The sequence below is a fragment of the Dipodomys spectabilis genome, unplaced genomic scaffold (genome assembly GCF_019054845.1).
Source record: "Dipodomys spectabilis isolate Male_0828 unplaced genomic scaffold, ASM1905484v1 ptg000003l, whole genome shotgun sequence".
Lineage (NCBI taxonomy): Eukaryota > Metazoa > Chordata > Mammalia > Rodentia > Heteromyidae > Dipodomys > Dipodomys spectabilis.
In genome coordinates, this window is record NW_024870680.1 from 7,933,556 (window position 1) to 7,959,541 (window position 25,986).

Consider the following 25,986-nt stretch of genomic DNA (forward strand, 5'->3'; position numbering starts at 1 on the left):
AAAATTAAACACATTTGGGGGTTGAACTTAGGGCCTCATCCATGTTGGAAAAACTCTGTACCATCTTTAACTGGGAGCTTCATAGCCATTTTTACTGATATGTTTTTCTCTGGGGCTAGCCTCAAGACCATTACCCTCCTACCTGTGCTTCAGGGATCACAAGCATTCACCATCATACTATATGATAATAATATTTTAATGAGTTATATGACCCAGTTCTTGTAAGGTTAAGTAGACAAAATTATTTCTATCATTCAGAGACAATCCTGAGCATGATTTAAAAGTAAGTGTAGATGGAAGATATCACTGAAACCTTGGAATTATTATGCATATTACTAGTAACATTTATCAAACATAATTCTTTGAAATCTATTTGCCTAGAGATAATTCCATCTAATAGATTTAGACACATTGGGATATGCAAGTAAAAATGAATATGTTTTGTATGCTCATATATAGAGTCTTAATTTTTATCTTTTTATATTTTGTTTCAAGCATTTGTTGAATCATTTGTAATCTGTAGAAATTAAAAGAGAAGTCAAATTTTATATTTCCCCCTCAAGAAACAAAGTTAATTTGAATAAAACACGTAGTTTATAAATATTTTTAATATTATAAAAATTAAATCCAAAAAGGAGTCAAAACATTATGAATGACAAAATCATTAAGAGAAAACTAGTCAGGTATGTGTAAGAATATCAGAGATGACTTAATAAAGAAAGAGACCTTGTAATCAAGCCTAGGAAGATGAGTAAGGATTTCAAAAATAGATCACTGAATGAAGGTCATTCTAGGTAAAGAGAATAATGTTTAATTTGATAAATATCTGAAAGAAGTATGATACTAACTACCCCTTGTTAGATTCAACCTCTCTCTGTCTCTCATTCTTGATGTTGAAAGTATGGAGGATACAGATGTCAGATATTAAAGAAGTTTTGCGCTGTGAAAAATATAGACCCATGATTTTAATACCTTTCTCTCTATACTGAGCAACTGCATCTCATATCTAAGACCCAGGTCCTTGGCTACAAAAATGAAGATATTGATACCCTTTATCTTGTTATTATAAAGATAATGCTGTGAAGTCTAAAGTACAGTGTAGGATGGAGCTTAGCTCCTCTCAGTCTATTTGTCTTACACATTCTTGGGTTTCCCAGTTTCTAAGCAATTACCAATTTAGTATGCATTGCTTGTATTAAAAGAAAACTTGATTTAACTTACAGGTAACTTGTATTTTCCCTTTTTTAAATTGATGTAAGACTGTATGTTTATAGTATATAACATTTGGGTATGTGTATACATTATGTCATGTTCAAATCAATCAAAACTTTTGTAGTGGGGGAATCAAAATCTTTCTTCTCTTTCTTGAATTGTATATTATTTTACAATTTTCTAGAACCACCCCAAAACAGCAGTTTTAAATTGGGATAAAAAGGTAAAAATGGTTAATATTGTCAACCTGATTGGATTTAGAAATATGAAAGAAGCAGGCACTAGTGGTTTGCACCTGTAATTCCAGCTACTCAGGAAGCTGAGGGTGGGAGTTTGAAGCCAGCCCAGACAGGAAAGTCCCTGAGACTTATCTCCAATTAACCATTAGAAAACTGGAAGTGAAGCTGTGGCTCAAAGTGATAGCGTGCTAGCCTTGAGTGGAAAAGCTCAGGGATAGCACCAAGTCCCTGAGTTCAAGCTCCATGACTGACAAGGAAAAGAAACAAGAAACAAGAAAGAGACTAGAAACATCCCTCTGAATGTATCTGTGCTGACTCTTCTAGAGTTGATGAGGTCAAGCAGGCTCCAATCTAATGAATTAATTTATTCCTTGAAAGATTTAGTAGATGATAGTATTATTGGGAGGGGGTAAATGTTGAAGGTGGGCATTGTTGGAAGAATTAAGTTATTTAGAATGTTACCTTGAGGAGTATCCTTGGCTTAGCCCCTTCCTGTATTTGGTCACAGAAATGTGAAGTGTGACTACTATAGATCTCCATAGAAAGTTTTGGATTAAGTCACTAGAAAGCTAATAAAAAATGATTTCAGTTACCAAATTTTATAAAGTAGAGTAATACTCTATAGCTCAAGTACATTACAAAGCCTTAACTTCCCTTGAACTTGAATCCGGCCTCCTGAGGGCTGGATTATAGGCATACACTATCACACTGAAATTCAGTTAGGGTTTTTTTCCTGCCAGTCCTTTTGCTCAAACTCAGGTTATGGGCACTATCTTTGATTTTTTTTTTTTTTTTTTTGCTGAAGTCTAGCATTCTATTGCTTGAGTAACAGTTCCACTTTCTACATTTTTCTGGTTAATTGGAGTCTCACAGACTTCCCTGTTGTGTTGGCTTTGAACTATGATTTTCAGGTCTCAGCTTTCTGAGTAGCTAGGAATGCAGGCACAAGCTTCCTGCACCTATCTGGAGTTCAATTAGTTTTTTTTTTTCTTTTTTGTTTAAGGTGATGTATAGTAGGGTCATAGTTACATAAGTCAGATAAAGAGTGCATTTCTTTTTAAATAGTGTCACCCCTTTCTTGGTTCAATTAGTTTTAAGCCAGGATTATTAGGCCAATGTCTCTTCTTTTATTTATCTCTTTTAAAAGATGGTCAAAAGTTGCTGATTCAATAGTCTTGCTAAAGTAAACTTTATCTCTGGCCTTAATTGCTCTGCATTACTTACTAGTTGAACAGAAAATATATATTCCTTCTTAGTAGAATTCCCCATATATATGAGTCACAGAAAGTTGATAAAGAAAGGCATTATTTTCCATAAGGTTTTGTTCTCTGCTCTGTCACTCTTTCATGCTGACAGTCTCAAAGTACTGGTTCCTACAAATAGAATTCCTCTCAAAATTCATAGGAACTCCAGTGCTGTAGGACTGATTTCAAGAAAAAATTAATACTCTATCTGTTATTTCTATTTTTACTGAGCCAGAACCCATTCCATTATGATTTTATATTTCTACTGTGAACTAATTCAAACTATTCTGATGCTACCACTTATAAAGATACTCTTTTGTCCCTAATATAAAAACTATTTTTACACTTATGACTGGCCTATAGCACAATGTGTGTAACAAATGTACCCTGCATGAATTTAAAATGCAGTTTCATAACTAAAAATGTATTGTCTCTTTCAATTAGCTTCTTTTTCTCTTCTACACATGCCATTTTTGAAGGCCATAAAAATAAAATATAGATATTAATAAATAATACATAATATATAATGTATGGTATAAATATATAATATTCAATATTATATATAATTTATAACATAAAATATAGGTTGTATAATATGTACAATACAGTATACTATATATAATATATAACTTGTATATATATACACACAAACTCATGCATACATTATGTACATATATATGTGTGTATACATAAAGATAAATTGAACATCTCATTTATCTTTCCTTACAAAAATCCTTAAGATTACATTAGCATTTTGTACAATAGGATTTGGCACTAGAGACTCTCAGAAAGAAGTATAGATGAATTATTCACATCTGAAAGGAAAGTCAATTGGGGAAATAAACATTAAAATGATTTGCAATCTGCAGTTATTCAAGAGAAGCAGAATCATTGAGTGGAAGAAAAAGATGAGAACACCAGGAAATAAATGGCTCAATTGATTTAAGGTATTTTTTCCAGCACCCAAATTTTGAGAAAAGGCCTGGATCGATCAAAAATTCCCATTAATGTCTTTCATAGCTCTAAGACTCTGAGATTACATATTTTATTACCATTTGGACTGATATTATTGAATCATATTTTCCCAGGGGCAAAAAAATCATTCCCTGGTTAAAACTCAGAAAGATTTTAAAAGTTAAATAAACTTTTGGGTAACTAAGATTCAGTTTAACAAATTATCTTTTTTCACATCCTAAATGTCTAGAAATTCAGTGTCACAAGAGTCAAACCTGTGTCCACACAATTCAAGAGAAGCAAAGAATGGCCTGTGAATGATCAGTGCCTGGTCATCAATGTGCATGCACAATCTTCAGCCATAATGGAAATAGTCAGATTGCAACAATGAGATGTACAAGTCGTTATGTCAAAAAACGAACTTTACAACTTTGGTGGAGGGTGCAGGGGGAGGATCGGGTGGGGGAAGGTAGGGGGAGTATGGGAAGGGATGGGAAGGGGAAACAGAGGAGGCAACAATAGATGAGAAATGAACTCGTTATCTTGCCCATGTATTTGTAACTCCTCTGTACGGTATTTTCACAATAAAAAATGAAATAAAAAAATAAAAATAAAAAATGGAAATAGTCAGGTCAGCATGTCAGAAGACACGCTGGCTGTCAAATCCTGCAGATCTCTTCTGTCCATGACTTTAATCCAAGGGCAAGTTATTAAACCTCACTAACTCAGAGTTAAGAAATACACTCAAAAATAGCCTTGTTATTGAGCTTTATATGAAATACCTAGAACTTGGCCTGGAGCAAAACAGATGCAATTAATTTGGGTATTTTTTCTATTTCTTAATAAACTCTGTGACTCTGCTCAAGAGGCATGTACTCACAAACTGACACATTGAATTAAAACTCCTTTGTAAAACTACTTAATAAAATAAAGGAATGGAAAAAGAAAAAGATCAGTAGTAGTTTCAAAATCACAAATAGTATTAAATTTCCCTTTGAGTTTCCAGCCAGAGGGAATTAAAATGTACAAATACATTATGGTATTGAAACAGAATTGTTTATCTAGATTACCATTCAGTGTTATGTACATGCTGGTTATTTCACGGTGATGATGGGGTCACAGTGATAATTGCATAGTGTAATGCTAAACTCTATAACTCATTTATATAAAGACTATTACTCTTATATGTTAATTGTGATGCATACAGAGAGCATTTATTATATTTTAGATGTTGTTTTAAACAATTTTTTATGCATCGGCTTCATGGCAGTCTGATAATATAGATCCTATTATTTCTTTTATAAAAGGAAACAATGAGGTTTAGCAGTTACTAGAATAAGATGAGATATTTATAGGATGCACAGAAGGGCTGCAATTCAAGCTATGTGTTCAAAGCTCATACCTTTTACTATTAGCAGACACTTCAGAATTTTGTGAAGAATCTTCATCGAGCAAACTTGTCAGTGTCATAGGTATAATTTTTCCTTCTTTATTCACATTACCTTAACTGAACAGTGGACAGTATAGGGGTTTCTTGCAGAAAATGACCCTATTCCGTCATTAATGATCATTCTGCAGAAAGTCAGTTGTTGAAAACTTATGCAGGAATAAGAATGAAGCAAGTTATAAAACAATAGTTGTTCATTATGTTGACAGCATGAGACATCACATAGATAAATAGAGAAAAGTAGAAGGGAGTGGAAAGATGAGAAACAGAGAAAGAGAGAACAGAGAGACAGACAGATATAGAGAGACAGACAGAGAAAGAGAAACACAGAGACAGAGGCAGAGAGAAATAAAGGAGAAACTCTTTTGGGTGAGTATTATCAGATAATAATATTTCTGTATGGGAACTGGACATTGGTGGCTTATGCCTAAATACTCAAGTAGATGAGACCTGAGGATCATGGTTCTGAGCCAGGCTTTGCCATCAAATCCACCAGGCTTTTATATCCAATTACCAAGCAAAAAGCTGGAAGTAGAGATAGGGCACAAGTGGAAGTGGTCATCCATGAATAAAAAGCTGAGCAATAGCACAAAGCCACAAGTTCAAGTCCCAACACTGACACGCACATGTGTGTGCACATGCGCACACATACACAAAACTTTTTTTTTTGGTCGGTCGTGGAGTTTGAACTCAGGGCTTGGGCACTGCCCTGCGCTCTTCATCTCAAGACGAGCACTCTACCACTTGATCCATAGTGCCATTTCCGGTTTCCTAGTGGTTTATTGGAGATAAGAGTCTCACGGACTTTTCTTCCTGGGCTGTCTTGGAACCGTGATCCTTAGATCTCAGCCTTCTGAATAGCTAGGATTACAGGCGTGAGCCACCAGCACCAGGCTCCACAAAACTTCTTTATGGGAATGTTATGACTTAAACGAAATAAGGCATGGGAATTGTTATTAATAGTGGCTCATTGTAATATTAAATTAGCGAACATTAGTTACTATCATTACCATTAAATTGTAAACATAATCTGCAGAAGCAGCAAAATTATGTGGAAAGGAAGGAAGAAAGAAAAGGAAAGAAAGAAGAAAAGAAGGAACTCCAGAAAATATGTTCCAAATCAGTAGAATAAAAATAAAACAAATCTTTTCAGAATCGCAAGACAGAGAATAAAGAACAGGCCATGGAGACTTAGAGAAAAGATAGCCAAGTCCATATTCACATATGATTACATATGTGGAAAATTAGGGTTCTTTCATTTTGTCTTCTACAATATACAAACAAATACTCTTGACTGCAGTTCTTCCTCTGGTATTTGTAATAAATCCAAGAAGTAAGCTGAAAGCGTCTCTCATTTATGGATGAAGAAAACCATCGGATCATTAGAACAGCAATGCTCTTCCAAAGTTATAGTAAACTTGAAACCTAGACATACAGTGAGCCTAGAATTCCCACCTCCTCCTTGCTGCCAAGGTGTCATGTTTTCAAGTTGCACAGGAGGAAAAAGCGTATAACTTACAAGAGAAGATCTTCCTAGACACATGGAAGTCAGCTTTATCTTCTTGCAAACTGAGCCTAGCAATAATATGCTATTGAAATTTTCTTCCTGGGCAAACCATCTAGTTTATCTTAAAGTTTATGCAGAATGGACTCAATGATCTATTGTTTATAAATTCAACCACAGTATTTCAGATTATTCTCAAGTAATCACTTTTAGTTTCAATTTGTAATTAGCAAAATTTAATTAGTTCTGGTAGAAAACTTGGAGCCATTAAGTATAAGATTAGTGTCCAGGAAAACAGAAGTTGCACATGGTCTATTTTAATTTCAACAGAAGTCAATCCAAATAATCAGCTCTGTATGTATTATTGCCTGCTACTAGCAACCTAGTAATCTGAGAAGGAAATAACTGGATTTGGTAATGGGTAAAATATTGGTCATATTTTTCCATTAATATTTGTAGATATCTATCTTCTCACTCTTCCTCTCTCTCTGTTTTCTATTAGAATTGTATAATTTCTAACAAGATAAAGATATTCATAAAGGATATTCATTATAGATAACATCAAGAATGTCTGGATTCAGTTCCAGAGTCAATATCTTAGTCTATGTGCCTACCTGTGATTTAGTTTCATAAAGACTTTACTTCTTCATTGATCAAATGAAGGTAATAATTTTACAAATATATATATATATATATATATATATATATATATATATATATATGTATGTTTGGTAGATCTTGATATAAAGTTGCTAAATATTTATTGAGCACTCAAGACATTATATCAGTAATGTAGTAAATACGAAGATGATGTAAATAACATACTTTTCAGAAATTCAATAAATTGGAAATTATACCGAAGTAAAATTTTATTAAAAAACTTTTCCCAATATTTTAAGTTATATTTCCTGATTATAATAAGAATAATATGATCCTCCATGAAAATATAGATCATTACAGTTTGAATGTTTGAAATTTGGGTATTTGAAAGAAAAATCTGGCATGCAGAAAGAGAATAAGCAGAGAAGAAAGGTGTTAAGCTATTGTTCAGCTTTGTTACATCTGTCAGTCTTTATTCTTCCTAATTATTTCCAGAAATAATCATTTTATTAATGGTGTCAGAGTCTTACATTCAGAGTTTCAGAAAACGTGATGCTCCTTGCAAGTACTTATGCATTATCATAGGGGAAGACATTCAAGCCAATAGATAATCCCATATTGGACCAGAAAGTGTCATAAGAATGGAAATAAACACATGAGAAAATCATCAATATCCCTGACCATAAAGGAAAAAGCTTTGAGATTCCATCTCACCCCAGTTAGACTGCCTAACATCAAGAATTTGAAAAATTCCACATAGAACTCCCTTATGACCCAGCAATCCCACTTCTATCCAAACAAGGCCACACTAAACCCACCAGTACGATGATGTTCATTGGAGCATTATTTAACATACCCAAGCTATGGAACCAACCAAATGCCCCTTGGTAGATGAATAGATAAAAAAATGTGGTATATACACAAAATGGAATTCTAGACTTCCATCAGAAAGAATAACTTTGTTCTATTCATAAGGAAATGGAAAGACTCAGAAAAATTACATTAAGTGAAGTAAGCCAGACCCAGAGAAAAGCCAGGCCACATGCTCTCCCTCCTCTGTAAGAACTAGAACATGTAGAAGATATTCTCGGGGATTTCGAGATCCCAAATGTTTAGTGCAAAGGACTATATAAAATGAAGCATAGTAACACCAACTCCAACTTTTGGAAAAATGAGGCTCTCAGACACTCTATACATTTCATTTTTTTACTCCATTGTTGTTTTTCCCCCATGGTTTCCATCATTTGCAGTAATTAGTATACATCTAGGATAATTGTATCAGATGAACAGAAAAGCTCAAAATCTATGTCCATATGACCATATAAGATTACGTTAAGTGAAATGAAAGATATGGACACAAGCAGTTCTTCTTTGTTGTTGTTGTTTTTAATGTACTATGTTATTGTTTTGTTTCCTTTATATGTTCTTCCCCCTATGGTATATCTTGTATTGTCATTGTACTTGATATTGATACCCTGCGTCTTGTATATACATTTGTCCAATTTGGGGAGGGGAAGAGGAGTAACAAAATGCTGAAACAAGGACACGGGATGACCCGTTGCAACAATGATACCAACAAGCTACTATATTGGAAATGAACTTTACAACTTGCCGGGGGGGGGGGGGGGGGGGGGGGGGGGGGGGAGGAGGAGGACTGAGAGAAATGGGGGAGGGAAGGGATAGTGGGAAAACAACAAGGGAGGGAGTAACAATTTTCAACAAGAAATGTACTCATTACCTTACTCGTGTAACTGTAACCCCTCTGTATGGCATCTTTACAATAAAATAAAATTCAAAAAAAGAACTTAAACAACAAATTCTGGTACGGATATGAGGGAAAAAGAACCCTATTACACCATTGATGAGACTGCAATCTAAAACAATCACTCTAGAAGGCAGTTTGGAAGTTCCTCAAAAATGTAAACATAGAACTCCCTGTGATCCAGCCATACAACTCTTGGGCATTACATCAGGAAATGGTAAAGACACTTGTACATCTATGTTCATTGGTGCACTACTCACAATAGCCACATTATGAAAACAGCCCAGAAACCCTATAATAAACAGATTTTTTAAATGTGGCACATATACACAATGGAATTATACTCATCCACTAGAAAGAATGATTTTATGTCATTTGTGGGGAAATGGATATACCTAGAACAAATAATTTTAAGTGAGGTAAGCCAAGCTCCAGCATTGTGGTTCATGCCTGCAATCATAATTTCCTGGATGTCAATGGGAAGGAGATTATGTTTCAAGAGGAGCCTGGGCAAAATGTTAGTGAGACCCCATCTCAGTCAATAAGCCAAACATCACTGCTTGTACTTGTATTCCTTGCTATGTGGGAAGACATAGGTAGGAGAATTGCAATTAAAGCTTGACCAATAAGAAGCATGAGATGGGGGGTAAAATATATCTAAAAGAACTCTGCATGGCAGTGCTGTATGGAAGAAATTCCTGTCAGTTTCTAGAGGAAGCCCAACCCGAGGCCCTTTAGGGTTGAGAGTGTGTCATCTTTACGCTCCCATGGCTATTCTCAAATATTGTAATGGCCACAAACTAATACAAATATGGCATCTCCTGCTGGTTCAGCATAGTGAAGGACAAACTATAAAGCAAAAATATTAAAGCAAATGAGAACCCGAGTCAAGCAATAATCATATCTAATGTTTTATTAAGCATTTATATCTTAAATTTAATCAATATCTTAAATTTAATTCAAAAATAACTGAATACTGACAAAGGTGTTGAAGATCATTATGTTGAAAATGAACTTTACAACTTGGATGGGGGGAAGAAGGAGTTGGAGAGGTAGGATACGAAGGGATGGTAGGGGAAAAACAAAGGAGGGGGTAACAATGCTCGGTAGGAAATGTACTCATTACCTTACACATGTAACCGTAACCCCTCTGTACAAAATCTTTACTATCTCTGTCTCTGTCTGTCTGTCTGTCTCTTTCATATAAATATATATTAAAAGCCACTGTTAGTCACAATTCACACACAAACAGACATAAAGGACTTACAAAAAGTGACATACATTGAAATTAGAACTGGGCTCTAGAATCTCAGCTCCTAAGCACCAGATTTGCTCTCTATACTATTCCCATCTGAGGAAAAGAACTTAAGCTATTCTCATTTCTAGAAACCAGTGCAGAAGGCTAGTATATTACACCTCAGAAAGAATTGAGTTTTGTGCTCGCCTGGACTCCTCTAACCATAGACTCTACAATCATATAAGCTCAAAATGAGAAGCACTCAACACAACATCACTTGAATTACTTATTTATGTAATGCATTTGTTTCATTTCAGTTCATTCTTGCCGGGAAATATGGTACTATTATCATTCACTGTACATTACTTTACAGATAGTGTCTATTAGGCTTTCTGAAAATACTTGGAGTTATAGTTGATCTCTTGTCTCTTCTTAACCTGAATAGGCTTATTATTCTCTAAACAAGTATTAACTTGCATAGCTTTCCTCTTATTAGTTGAATTAAATGCAGAGGAGACTGCTTTGGGTTTGAGCAAGAAGAGGCAGAGTAAGAGTTGGCTGGATCATTTGAAATATATAGGGTATGACAAGTCTCTTTATAGTGATTTCATTTCCAATATAGAAGGAACAGGGGAAATGTCGCAGTAAATAAGACTTCTTGAAATTTCCATCTGCAGATGCAATTGCTTCACGCAAAGGAATAAAGATACTTCCTGGACTGAACCTGCACTTGATTTCATTTGCTTTCTAGTAATTTCCATGCCGCATTGCTTTATATAGTTTGAAAGGTGTTAGGCTAGAGCTAAAAACAGCTATATAAAAATAGTAAAAAAAAAAATTAGAAAGTAAAACCCTAGCAAAATAAATCTTAATGTTTGTAGCTATTTTCTTGAAATTTCCCTGTTCTACACACATACACACATATATCTATATATACACATATATGGAAACAGATAAGATGGATGATAAATAGATGAAAACAGACAGACGACAGATAGATAGATAGACAGATAGATAGATAGATAGATAGATAGATAGATAGATAGATAGATAGATAGATGGATGATAGATATTCTGTAGCCTGTTCTTATGTCAATTAAGGAAAGATTGAAAAGACAAAGACTTAACCACAGCCTTGAGTCTCAAGTCCCTACAATAGAGGCCTCAGGTTCTGCAGTATTTACTTTGGTTTGAAAAGAGTCATAAGGTTTCAGATACAGAACAGAAAACATTTAGGGGTATTGTGCCACAGAAACTTCTGGCCCAAGTGAATCAGCAGTTTAAGAATTCTCTGAGCTGCTTGTACTTCTGAGTTTGTACCGACAGAACTTCTACTTTGAAAGAGCTTTCCCCTTTTTGAGTTGCTTGGCTGTAGATAAAAGGAGACTGTGCTCAAGCTGAGTGGGAAGTTCTCAGCTCCTTGTACTGAGAAACTGTCTACAGATTAAAAACATTATCATTCTTTGTTTGTATTACTTGGGAACATGACTAAGGGTGATCAAGGACCAGGAGTGATGTGGTAACTTTTAAGGATTTTCAGAAGACTTAGATCTAGTTAGATCTTTGGGTAGGCCCAACAAATCTCTTGAGCCTTTAAAATCAGAGGATTAGTCTGTCTGAAGTATGAGAGATGCAACAGGGGAAATATCAGAGGTGGGAGAGTAGGACTTAAGAGAGATTCCTGGTTTAACAAAGATTGATATGGCATTGCTACTTCTAAGATATAGGACTGAGGGGGGAATGTTACATGTCAAAACTATGAAAAAATGATGGCCTTTCCTCTTATAGCCAGAATGTATCTGTAGGATTCATACTTACAAACATAACATGGAATTATCCACCAATATGAAAGGTTTGGAAGTTGATTCTTCTGAAGAGCCCTCTAATAGCGTACAGATGGCATACAATACTGTCATCACCTTGGTTTCAATACCATGGGACCTGGAGGTGAGGAACTAACCTACTTAGCTTAGATATCTGGCCAACATAACTCCCCAATAATGTGCGTGGTTTAAATTCCTAAAAATGTGGTACTTTGTGATAATTACCACAGTTGAAGATTAAGTAGAACAACATGACTTATCCATATGTTTAATGAAAGGGCAGTATTATATGCATACATACACAGTCACATGCAAACATGCACAAAAGAACAAAGCAAAATACAACCATAAAGCCCTACCACTGGCCATTCTGTTCCTAGGTATAGAAAAGTAACTGTTAAGAGAAAAGCATGCATCAGTTTCAGAAGGCTCTAATTTCAATAATTATTTGCAATCATTTACTTATTGTTGTATCATATTATTAGAAGGTAAAACATAGTACAAAACAGAAAATACCAAAGAAACATAGGCCGCCATGGTTTCCCTTATCTCCAATAACTAGGACAAGCAGAAGAGGTCAAAAGCTATGTACATATGACCATATAAGCTGATGTTAAGTAAAATGAACCCCAAGATAGGTACACAAAAGATTTTATCTTTCTTGCTGTTCATGTTAATGTACTTCTAGTGTACTACATGGTTTTTTTTTTTATTTCTTTAGATGTTCTACCCCCATGGTATAACTCTTGTTGTCACTGTATTTGATTCCCGTATCCTGTATATATATTTTTCTAATTTGGGGAGGGGAAGGGAAATAACAAAATGCTGAAATAAGGATACAGGATGACCCATTGTAACAACGAGAGGTACAAGACACTATGTTGAAAACTAACTTTACAACTTTGTTGCGGGCAGAGGGAGGAGTCAGGGGTGGGGAGGAAAGGGATGGTAGGGGAAAAACAAAGGAGGGAGTAACAATGTGCGATAGGAAATGGACTCATTACCTTGCTCATGTAACTGTAACCCTGCTCTACAGTATCTTTACAATAAAATATCTATTAAGAACAAAATACAGAAAATAAAAATAAAACAAGAATCAGGACCCTTTACAAGCAAAATATGTCCACTGACTGACAAGCACACACACGTGGTTCCAACCCCATGCTTATTTTATTCATGGAATAGCTCATTCAAATGATATGCTCAAACAGGAGTATTCTAGTCCCCTAAATAAAATACATGTCATTTTTCTTGTCCTTGTACTCTATAATCTGGATTTATAATCTATCCTTGAGTAAATAATTAACTGGTCAACTATAGGTGTTCAACAGTCATGGATAAAAGTTTTATTTGATATGGTCTTACAAGGGCTAATATGAAAATTAGGAGGTTCAGGGCAGATAAGCCAATATTAAATCAAATTCCAAATTATTTAATGAGGACAGAAAGACTAACATAAAATAGTAGGAAGAGAACTAGGTCAAGGATAATCATTTCAAAACACTAGATTTTGAGATCATGTGTTTATTAGTATAGCTGTAAACATGACATATATGTCCAGCCACACATCAAGATAGGCATTTTCTCAATAACCTGCCAGATATCTAGATCCTCCAGCTTTGGGCCATGTTCTGCCTTCTCTTGCCATTTGGGGTGATGGATTTCTGTTCTCAGTTGTTGATCCCATGATTGGAGGCTGATGGCTAAATACATGGCCCTGTGCCCTGGCCAGGTGAAAGTAATGCCAGAAAATTGTATTTGAGTCAAAGCCAACACAAGGCTATAGGAAGAGTTTGTAGTTTTCATCAAACTGCCCACATTTCTTCCTTCTTCTGATCTATGACTGAACTGTTTATTCATCAACTTCCTTTTATTCCCCCCCCCCCTTACAACACATATCTCTCATCCTTCTTTCCCTCTCTGAATCTGTCAGGGTTTAAAAGAAAATGCCTCAGAAATTAGAACAGGGATAGATTTTTTTAAAGGAATTTCCTTGGGGGACAGGAAGAAAAGCCTCTCTTCTCAGTCTCTGAGGGGTGGCAGGTATGTCAGGAAGGAGAAGATTGAACAAAGGCTACCCCAGGGCACACATGTGCCCCATTACACTTGGATAATGAATTGGATGTTGGCAAAATGTTAAGATATAGTGACTTTGTCAGAGCCAGAAAGTACTCAACTTATGTGGACTGACTGAACCCTTTCAAGAAACCTCTGGGATTCAAAAGAATTATAGTCATGCCAGACATTAGTCCAAATCAATGTTTGATTTTTTAAAAAATAAAATCACATATTTCGAACACGTTTATCTACTTTACCTCTGCTCATTTCAAGGTATTTTGACCTAGTATTCGAAGTGTGAATTAAAATACAAATCAAATAATATCATTTCCTAAAATATTTAGGGAAAAGATTAAAACTTTGCATTCAAGAATCTGAATGATGGGTTTGGAAGTCACTCAGACCTCATTTTAAACCGATCACATTGTAATTCCTGAGCTCCTGGCCAGTGTATATTAATCATTCAAGATGCCCATAATTCTTAAAAGTATTATATTTTAGATATGTGAGTAACTTTGTAAGTGTGTTAGTATATTCAAAACCACTATTGGGGCTGGGAAGGTGGCTAGGTGGTAGAGCGCTTGCTTTGCATGCATGAGGCCTTGGGTTCGATTCCTCAGCACCACATAAGCAAAAAGAAAAAAGCCAGAAGTGGTGCTGTGGCTCAAGTGGTAGAGCACTAGCCTTGAGCTGAAGAGCTGAGGGACAGCGCCCAAGCCCAGAGTTCAGGCCCCATGACGGGACCCAAAAAAAAAAAAAACCACTGTTAATGGATAATTAAAGGTGAATGAGTCTATGACAACTAGAATTTGCTATTTTTTAAAAGTAAAATTTTGGTACAAATGGAACTCTGGGGCACTCTTTATCACAGAGATGTCTCTAACTGCGTATAATGGTATTGATACAACTTCCATTTTCATGATTTGTGCTGATTTTTCTATGAAGCAGTTAGATTGGTAGAGAATGATTCATTCAAGACAAATGGAATAAATAATTTTAATAAGTTTTACTTAAAAGATAGCTTAAGATCTCTCTCTCTATATATGTAAGTAAATGTGTGTGGAGAGAATTTAGATGCAGAGAATATAGAGACTATAAAAAATGTGCTTTAAATGACAAAGATCATCTTTCTTCTTAACAAGAGATGCTATGTTAGTGAACTAGTGAACATTTGCTAACATGGTAGAAACATACACATACACACAACACACACACACACACACACACACACACACACACACACACACACATTCTAGCTCTATTTGGCCTCTGCAAAGCAAAGAAATAAGACTAGTCCTCAGCCAAAGGGAAACGTGTTTACATTTTATTATCTCACCTGTCTTCTGTTTAACAAGTCATGATCAGAGGTCCTTGAAGGCAGGGAGCATTTTTTAATCCTCCATGATATTCTCTACAAGGCTTAGCTAGGGATAGAAAAAGCCCTGAATATGTTCTTCACTTATTGATGAACTTAGATAATATGTAATACACTACTATGATCAGAATTTTTTCTCAATTGTACCCATCAAATGGCTAAAATCTCCAGATTCTAGGACCCAGATAAACTCCCAATTATTTCTGTGTAACTGTGTGTCTCTTTCATCTGATAACTACATTAGAAAACATTTTGACAGCTTCCCAGTGTGAAGAGAAAGGATTTTTGTTTAATTAATGAATCTTTTCTCAGGTCCAGATTTTAGTCTTTTAATGTACTTTTAGCTGTTAGAAAGATACTATGAAAATGTCTTTGCTATTGACTAATGCTTAATTATTCTCTTTCTGGAGTAAATCACATTTTTAATGTAGATCAATCCTTGGCTTTCTTAGCAAGTCCTTTAGCCTTACTAGGCTATGTCAATGATTCACGTTTATTTTCTATTTTCCTTGTCAAATTTAAATGAGAGGTTGCAATGGATTCCACTTACAGAAATACGATAGGCAAGCGTGGAATTAACTAGATTTAGGAAGAAATGAGTTATATCATAGATTATGTGTGGCAAATAACCCTTTCCAAAGATTAAAAGGTCAATTTAAATTAAATTTGCATAACACCTAAGGTACATACACACACATATAAATATATATATATATACCTGTATATACATGTAACTTATATAGTGTATATAATTTTATTTGAACAATGCAAATATGTTGATAGTATCAACAATATCATGTCTATTCAACTGTTATGATTATTTTACATATTTGTATATTAAAAACAGATATTTCTTTAGAAGAATATTTAAATTGCTTTAGGGAAAATACACATATAGTAATAAAAATAGAATATTCTACAAGATAATTCTTCACTTATTCTATGTGTCAAGGTTTTTTTAAATTGATGGATTTAGACTGAAACTAGAAATGATGATTTGGGAATGCAGGTGACAGCAATTCATGTTTTGGTGATTTGCTAAAGCCAACTGTGGCATCTCTGTTCAAATTCATATTCAGTGATATATCTTTGATATCATGAAATTAACCATGTTGAATAATTTACACCTTTCTGGAAAATAGCACTTAATTGTCTGCAAAGATCCAGGTGTAGAAATACTCCAGGCTACCACTTTCAAATGTTGCTAATTCATGAGTGTACCTAGCAGTGGAAGAATGAAGCCTTCGACGAGACATCCAAATAAAACCATATGAAGGAAAATATAAAGCACAACTGGACATGCTTAGGGTTGCTTTTATCTTTTGTTATTGTAGGCTCATTTTGGAAAGATTGCAGAGGGATGGACTATTGTGCTCATCAAGTTAACATTAGAATGAGATTGGTAAACCAGCTCTCCTTTGATGAATCCTGACCTGAGTGAGATTTCCTGCCAGAAGGAATGGCATGTGAGGATACTTGGTAGAAAAGAACACTGAGCCTCTAAGGGATGGAAAAATCCAGTAGGAAAAAAACAGTGTGGCAGTGAGACAAAATCAGGGTTGGAAAGGACAACCAAACCAAGAAGGTTAGTTTCAGCTCTGTTTTCCATTTCCCTGATGATCTACAATGGAGAGTACTGAAGAATTTTTATACAAGATACTGAGAACATCATGTTTGCACTTCAAAAATATTCCTCTAGATCCTAGAATAATAGAAGTGGCAGGAAACCAAATTCAGATGGTATTACAGTTAAGGCAATAACTCAAGAATGGGATGATTATATAAAATTTATTTACTAGAAAGATGGGACATGAGTATTTAATACACATTTTAGAAATTAAATATAAGAGAGCAAGAGCTCAGTCACATTACAGGGATTTAATGTACAAGATATATCCTGTATTACAGGATAAAATGTCAAGGCTGCACTCATGTTTTCTGATTTGAAAAATTAGCTAAGTAGCACCAGGTATTATTTTCTAATTTAGAAGGATGCCTAAAATGACATTATTATAGTCACACTGAGAGTGATATACCTGTAAGATATTTTTTGGCTAGAAGACAAATATGCATAATCTAGGAAGTAATTTTGAGAGGCACACAACTGAGACTCAATGGTATAGATAGTGTTTGTTGCTGTGCAAACCCATGTAACTCCCCAAGAATACAGTGACAGAACACAAGAACCTCTAGGAGTCAACTCTTAGAAAAATGCTCACATACAAGAGAAAACAAATCAGACATAAACTATTTTGAGGAAAGAATGCTCAAGGTACTGAGAATGGTATTGAGAAGCTAAGTAAGAAAATGCCTTAATGGGTTGGTCAATCTTAAACATTGAGAAAGACCAAAAGCCTGTATTATTCCTATTTTATGTTTCATAATAATGACTTTGGCCAAGGTCACTAAACTAATAGGTGACAAATAGACATTTTTGTCTCTTGCTTTCCCCAGGGCATGAAAAAGAACTCAAAAAAAGAACAAAAAGAATATATACAGAAGCTATAGTGTTTGCAAAGGGTAATTATCATAATCAGGAAGTCACGATCAAAGGAGGTTGAGAAATGGAAACAGAAAGATAGACTGGAACCTCTGAATTAAAAACAAATGTTGATGGTTATGAAGGAAGAGTTGTGGAGGTGTCTCATATTATGACTACATCTGATTGACAATAATCAATTAATTGCTAATCTTTACAACTGTAGATGCAGTTTCCCTTTTCCACAGGTCTGCACCATGTCCAGAATGCTTTAAACTTTACAAAGAGAGAGATTTTATTTTACTCAAATAGGGTTTTTCTTTTACTCAACACATACCATTTAAAAAACTTTCTTGAATAAATTAGTGAAAAGCAGTAAGTGATAATTATACCATTGGGATTTCTACCTCAGGTGAAAGGTCATGGGTGCCTTTCAGGTCATAACAACATAAGTACTCTGAATAAATGGTTCTTCATGGAGAACAACTCAATGAAATTATGATGGCATCACAATTTCTTGTATTCTTGTAGCCTCTAATATTTCTTAGTCTTGTTGTTTCTTATCCCCTGTTTTGATTTAAAGTATGTTGGAGATTGTGATGGAAAGATGTGTTTCTAGCAAGAATTCTAGGCCCAGTATGAATTTAATTTTTTCCAGGAAAAGGGTCATTTACAATTTAATATACCATACGCCTGTTTGAAGTAGAAGTATATGTGTATATTTATGTGGGTATGTATACATAATACATATATATGTATGTGTGTCATACATACATACAGTTAAAATGCAGACAAGAAGGAATAATACCAACCCCAATATGTAATTTCCATTTCAAACAAACACATAAATGTTATCAACTAACTTAATGGTAGTTTTCAAAACAGTTGAGGTAAGAGATTTCCTCTTCAATGAATACTATATGGCTCTTAACCTAGGCACACTTTAGTAATTTCCCTCAATGTTGACTGATCCAAATGAAAACCCAAATCTCAGTATTACAGTATATATGAACATGGACTTTGTCATCGACTTACCTACCAGTGTTCTGCTCTGCTTTGCTTTAGTTGTTAGATAATAGCTAAAACTGGAGTCCCAAATTTTGTGTGTCTGATTTATTTATTTTTAGTGGCAGGATCCTAGTGAAGGATATCCCTTACAGAATCTTACAAACAAATCGTTTAAATAGAAATACAGGTGGACCCATTGCAACAATGAGATGTACAAGGCCTTATGTCGAAAATGAACTTTACAACTTTGGTGGGGGGACGGGGAGGATTGGGTGGGTGGGGCAGGGGAGGATGGGAAGGGGAAACAAAGGAGGAGGCTACAATGCTTGATAAGAAATGTACTCATTATCTTGCCCATGTAATTGTAACCCCTCTGTACAGTATTTTCACAATAATAAATAAATAAATATTACAAAAAAAGAATCTTACAAACGAATGCCTCACCCTACCTCCATCCTAGCTCCAAAAATTCCCCTAATTATTTCTCATCTGTAAAATAAGAATTCTCAAGTACCATGCTTACTAAATTTTTATGAGTAACCCAAGAGATAATTTGTATAAAATCTTAACCCACTACCTGCCATATTTTTATTTTAATAAACATAACATGATGAGAAAAAAGTAAAAGTTAACTCCATTGTTAATCTAATTTGCATTACCTTAAAGAATCAGAATTAACACTTTTTTTACTTTAAAATGCCTATGGGAATAATATGTATAACAACAAAATACAAATATTTAACTGTGGCTAAATGATATTGAAAATTTTAAGTTCATTGAAATTTAAGTGTAAGTTTGTTTTTTGGTTTTTTATTATGTTTTTGGTCAATCATGGAGTTTGGGCCTGGGCACTGTCCCTCAGCTCTTCAGCTCGAGGCTGGTGCTCTAACACTTGAGCCACAGCACCGCGTCTGGTTTTCTGGTGGTTTATTGGAGATAAGAGTCTCATGGCGGGCTGGGAAGGTAGCTCAGCGGTAGAGTGCATGCCTGGCAAGCATGAGGCCCTGGGTTCGATTCCTCAGCACCACATAAACAGAAAAAGCCAGAAGTGGCGCTGAGGCTCCAATGATAGAGCGCCAGCCTTGAGCTGAAGAGCTGAGGGACAGCGCCCAGGCCCAGAGTTCAGGCCCCACGACCGGACCCCCCCCCCCAAACAAAAGAAAAGCATTAAAAAGATAATTGAAACCACTGACTAAATATAATAATTGGAAACTGTAAAATCTAATAAAATCCAAATATGAGAGCAAATTGATAAACCAAACATATATGCTTTAAAAAAGCGTTTTCTCTTTTCCTTCCTAAAACTGTGCTGATTCTAATTCTCTCACATAATTTAATTCCAGTATAAGCTATATTTTTGTACTTGAATATCTTTATATTTAAAGGGATGAACTATCATATTCCTGCTCCAGAAATGTGTAATCAAATAATTTTTAGTCATTTATGTATTGCCAGTACCAGAGCTCGAACTCAGGTCTCCTGCGAGCTCAACTTTCATCTTCACAGTTGGCACTCTACAAATTGAACCGTATCTCTAGCTTGGCTTTTTTCTGGTTAATTGGAGATGGAATCTCATGAACATTTCTGTCCAGGCTGGCTCTAAATCATGATCATCTGGATCTTAGTCTCTTGAGTAGCTAGGATTACAAGTGTAAACTACCAGCACCTGGCTCAAATCAATTTTTTCTAAGTTTCCAGCAAACATCTTTATAATTAAAAAAATTAAACTGAGTATGGAAAAAATGACTGGCAATACCACCAACTCAAGTAACATAAATTCTGATGATAATTAATATAAAAGCTTAAATTTGGGGGGAAAAGTCTCATTCCTGTGGTAGATACATCATACAGTTTTGACCAAAAGATATTTCTAGAGCACCTATATATAGATTTTTTTAAGGTTTTCTTTGGTCATTTCTGGGTAATTGCATACAAATGCATGTTGGTAACTTATAGATGATTCAGTATTGTATACTTTTCAAGTGTGAAAGAGCACAATTATTTAAAGGGAAATCAGAACAAAGAGTCCCAAGTAAATTAAGAACCTACATGTTAACTGAGGACCTAAGAATTGGGTTTTCTGTAACACCTGACTGTTCTGCTGTCAACATGAATATGCCTGCTTTGAGAATACCAGTCTAGACTGGTGTGTCAGATGCTTAAGTTCTCCCTGTCATTCCCAGCAGACAAGTCAATGATGGCAATTATATACAATATCTTTCCAACTTTCTGATCACAAGTTCCATGAGAACTGATATCTATTGACAGCCCGGAGCATAAGAATCATGTTAGACTGATATAGGAGTAAAATCAATAAACATTGGTTGAATTGAGTTAGGATTATATGGGCTTTGCAACAATCCCGGATGAAAAGAAAACATATGCATTTCATTTAAAGGATGATGGATCATAAAATGATTAAACTAATATATGTTGTAGAAACTGATTAATTTTTTTTAATTTCATGGAAGACTTGGGTTTTGCCTAGGAATGAGTCACTTCTCTGAAGCACCAGCAAAGAGACAAGAAAGAAAAAAAAAATGTGGATGAGAAGAACAAAACAACAGCAGATGGTAATTTAGGACAGCCACCCACTTTCCCTCCAGGCCTGTTTGGATTCTCAGATCCAGCTTTGAATCTTGGTTCTGGGCTCAATTCTGCTACTCCAAAGACATATCCCTGGCTCACTGAATCTTTTTGAAATCTATATTAGAAATCAACAGACGATAAGATGAGTTAGAGAAATTCTTTCTTGAAATATTATTTATTCACACATCCATTTCCTCTTTGATGCTCTATGTCCAAGCATAGACTATATATCTGCTCTTTTAACTTTTTGGGTAACTAATTTGGTGAAACACATCCTTAAGGTCTAAATGTTTCTTTGTATTTCAATAAGTAAGAATTTTCTCTCTTCATGGAGAATTGCATCTCCTATTCTCCTAGGCAGAGTTTTATGAAATCTACTGAGTAAAGCAACATGCGTTCTTCTGATTATTAATCTAAAAGTTTAAATAAAGTTGCCTTTGCATATTAAACATAGTTTCTTCTAACTCTTCAGGAACCTGGATTACATAAAACAAAGTACCATGCTATGTTTTCCTACACATTATATCACCACTCTAGGAACGTTTCTTTAATTCCCCTGAGGATGTTAGTTTTATAGAACTGCCTAAGCTAAAGAAGTAAGCTAAACGTTAAGGACATTACAATGAAGGTACTATATAAAATCTACTAAATTTTCAGGAAGGGCTCATCACCAAATCAGTTTTCTGAAATGAATTAATTCACTCACAAATACCTGTATGCTCTTCTGTTTTACATACTTTTCACTGACTTCAAGTTAAATAATACTATTGTCACTAAATTAATGAGCTCTGATTGGATTCAAATCAGAGATTTTCTTCTTATTTTGCATATTCAAGTATCAAGACAAAACTCTACTTTCTAGTCAACAGATAAGTGTATTTCTTTGATGAGACCAAGACTAGTGATAAATACTGCGTTTACTCTCAGATTTCCTTAGGTCTTTCCTGTGTGATATTTTAAATAAGAGATATTTTGTATTGAGCTCAGTGAATATATTTGGTTTATATTAAATGAAGAAAAATAAGCCATAAATTGTTCAGATTTGGGTCCCTCATCCATATGTAACAAGAGCTTCATGAAGTTTACAGTGATTATTATAATGCTACCAGTGATCTATCATGTTCTCATTTTACTGATATTTCAACTAGCACTTGGGAAGGTTCAATACTTGTATAAAGAAGGTCGTATGGCTGTTCAGTGAGAGTTGAGCCTCTGAATCTTGTGTTAGCATCAACAGAAAGGATTTGATTCTTCCTATGAAAGTACAACACCCTTATGTTTATGAAGCACCTGAAACATTTATTAATTTATTCAGTAATCCAACACACAATTTACCTGTGTCTAGCTGTAGATGGGTAGAATACTAATAAGCATGAAGCCTTGTATTAAGGTTTTGGAATACTTTGTGTAAATTAACATACATAAACATTTGTGGGTTACAAGGGGAACTGGGATAGATGTAGGAAGAAGTGACGGAAGGGTTGACATTGGACCCTGGACTTATAGGCTGATGTGTTGAGTGGAAACCCTTTTGTCCCACAACTTAAAGACAAAAATTATCAGCAACAGAAGACCTATAGCTTTAATCAATTTATTTACTTTTCTAATCCCTAAGCTTTCCCTCCTGACCCTTTAATTCCTCACTGCATGGTCATAGATAATGGTATGCTTCATAAACGGCTATGATATTTACATGTGGTCACTTGTATTTTTCACTAGGCAACAATATAGGAAGACATCCTTCCTAGAAGGCATCATACTTGGGCCAAAATGACTATGTATGCCTACCTATGTCTATCACTTGGTGGGACCAGATAGATGCTGACTGACTTACATTAGGGAAGTATTGGGTCTATTTTGTACCTGAAGCTTTACAGTGCTCAAGACTCATACAAACTCAGGATTCCCATACAAACAAATGGTCACAAGTGGGAGTGGAAGATACTGACTAGGTAAGCTCCCACAACCTGTTCTTTTTCAAGTGTTAGAAATAGCCATAAGTGCTCAAGGTAAGTAATATCTCAAGGTAAGTAATACACACCTGTATTCCCAGAATTTCAGGGCTTGTGCTATGAGAAATGTAAATTGGAAACCAATCTGGAATTTTATGTCTAATAAAATTAAAATGTAACAAACAAAAGAAATAATAAATGATGAACTATCACACAAATCTCCCCAAATTGTATTTAGTAATAAAATTGAGTCACTATAGGATTGATTGAATTTTGTATTCAGTAAAATGGTTCACTCAAAAATGATTGAATTTGAGACAATAGAAAAGATAAATGAAATGATATGATTATGATATACCTCTTTCTCTTCCACATTTTCATCAAAATCATGACCTCCGAGTTTGAAGAAACTTAATATCAATATTAACATAACATCTCAGGAAAAAAACTCCACAAACATTTCCTGTAAAGGAACAGACAGTAAATATTTTAGAATTTGTAGCTAGCCCATATGATCTCTAGCTCAACTCTTCAACTCAGGGTTGCAATGCGAAAGCAGCCAAAGGCAAGAAATAAATGAATGCGGGTGATAATTTTTCAATTAACTAATTTTGGATGCCTTAGATTTAAATCATGTACCTTGTGGATGTTGTGAAATAGTTCCTACCACTCCACTGGAAGACAAGGTGTTAAAAAGAAAAATCTATTTATTGGCTAAATTTTATGTGCCACAAACTGGCATAAAACTCATAAGAAACATTTTATTTCTTAAATGTAGTAAAAAAAAAAAGTAGAAAGCATAATTTCATATATAATTTTTCCATGATATGAAGACAAGGTCTGTTCAGTTATCTTCTATTGTTTCTATGCAAAGAAAGCCAGTAAGTTGTGTATCTTTTCTCCTACCAAAGCACTTAGGCCCTTTTCTATATAGAGTATAAATATTTAATTATCTGTTAATTACCTCTTTAAGGCCACCATGTATCAGTTTGTGCTAACAGTAGCAAACTCCTGGGGAAAGGCTCAGGGAATAAAAACAGTTTTGGGATTGATTGCTTGCATGTCTAATGAAAGATTGGCATGTCTGGCTGCAATGTCTTTCACTTGCCCAAAAGAAAAAAATATCTATTTTTATAGGATTCACAGTTCTTCCATGCAAAGATAGATTCTTCCATTGCTCATATTTTTGTATAGATAAAATAGCAAAAATACATGTAAGTAGTTCATAAAAGTAATATTAGGATAATATATGTAGTTCAAGAATTAATACTAAAAGAACCATGTTTGATTATGGCAATAAACAGGAAAAGCAAGGAAATACAATCTCTCTACACTGGCATAATAAGAGAGACAAAGAAAAGCCATGCAAAAGAAGTAAAAGAGTTTTCTTAGTGTTGGAATCCAGTTGGAAACTATAAGGAAAAACACACAGCAGTCTTACCACTGATATATATGTTTTAAGGCAAGGAAGTTCTTGAGACTCTTATCTCCAATTAACCAGTAAAGGTCTGCTCAAGTGATAGAGCATCAGCCTTGTGTGAAAAAGCCAAGTGAGAGTTCAAGGCATGGAGATCAAGCCCCATTTTTCACACACACACACACACACACACACACACACACACACACACACACACACACACACGCAATTATTCTAAAATGCTTCGTGACACTCCTACTTGATACAAAACTAGATTCCTAAAATGATTTGTGTTTCAAGTAAGTTGCAAACTAAAAGGTAAGTCAGTATAATAATAAAGAATTTTCGGTGTAGTGACAGAATGAACTCCCTTAGAAAGTGTTGCATTATTTATCCTGGGTATGAATAAATGAGTCTGTGAGAACATTTATCAATTATAATTGTCACCATGTAAAATTAATAAATAATGAAAAGTTAAATGGAAAAAAATAGTTCAAATACTCCATTAAATAGACACATTCCTATGTGTCATATAGTAACCATATAAATTGACAGAAATTTTATTCACCTCAGGAAATTTATATATGTGAAAATTTATAAACACATGTGTGTGTGCCTGGTATATGTTTATTATAAAACTTAGAGCTGATATTTGAATATAGTTTGGTATAGAGCAGTAGTTTCCAATCATTTGGTCTTGAGACACATTCACATTCTTAAAACTTTTGGAAACTACAAAACACACTCATATGAATGTACAATTCACAAAATTATATATAACACATAAAAATTAGGTATAACATACATGGATCCCAAATAATTGAAACTGACAAAATTCAAAAAATATTTACCATTTTATTTGAAAATAGCAATGTTAACCCATTATCTGTTAACACCACTCAGTTTCAGTAAAATTAAATATTTTTCAAAATATAAACTACATAGGGAGGTGTATTTGGATTGTTTTATAGCTGGAGATTTAAGAGAAAGCAGTTAAATGACTGTAGCTGTTCTCAAATTCCATTTACTTTGTTTTGTTTGAGAAGAAAGTACAGCTTCATGAAGACACAAACTTAGTAAGGGGAA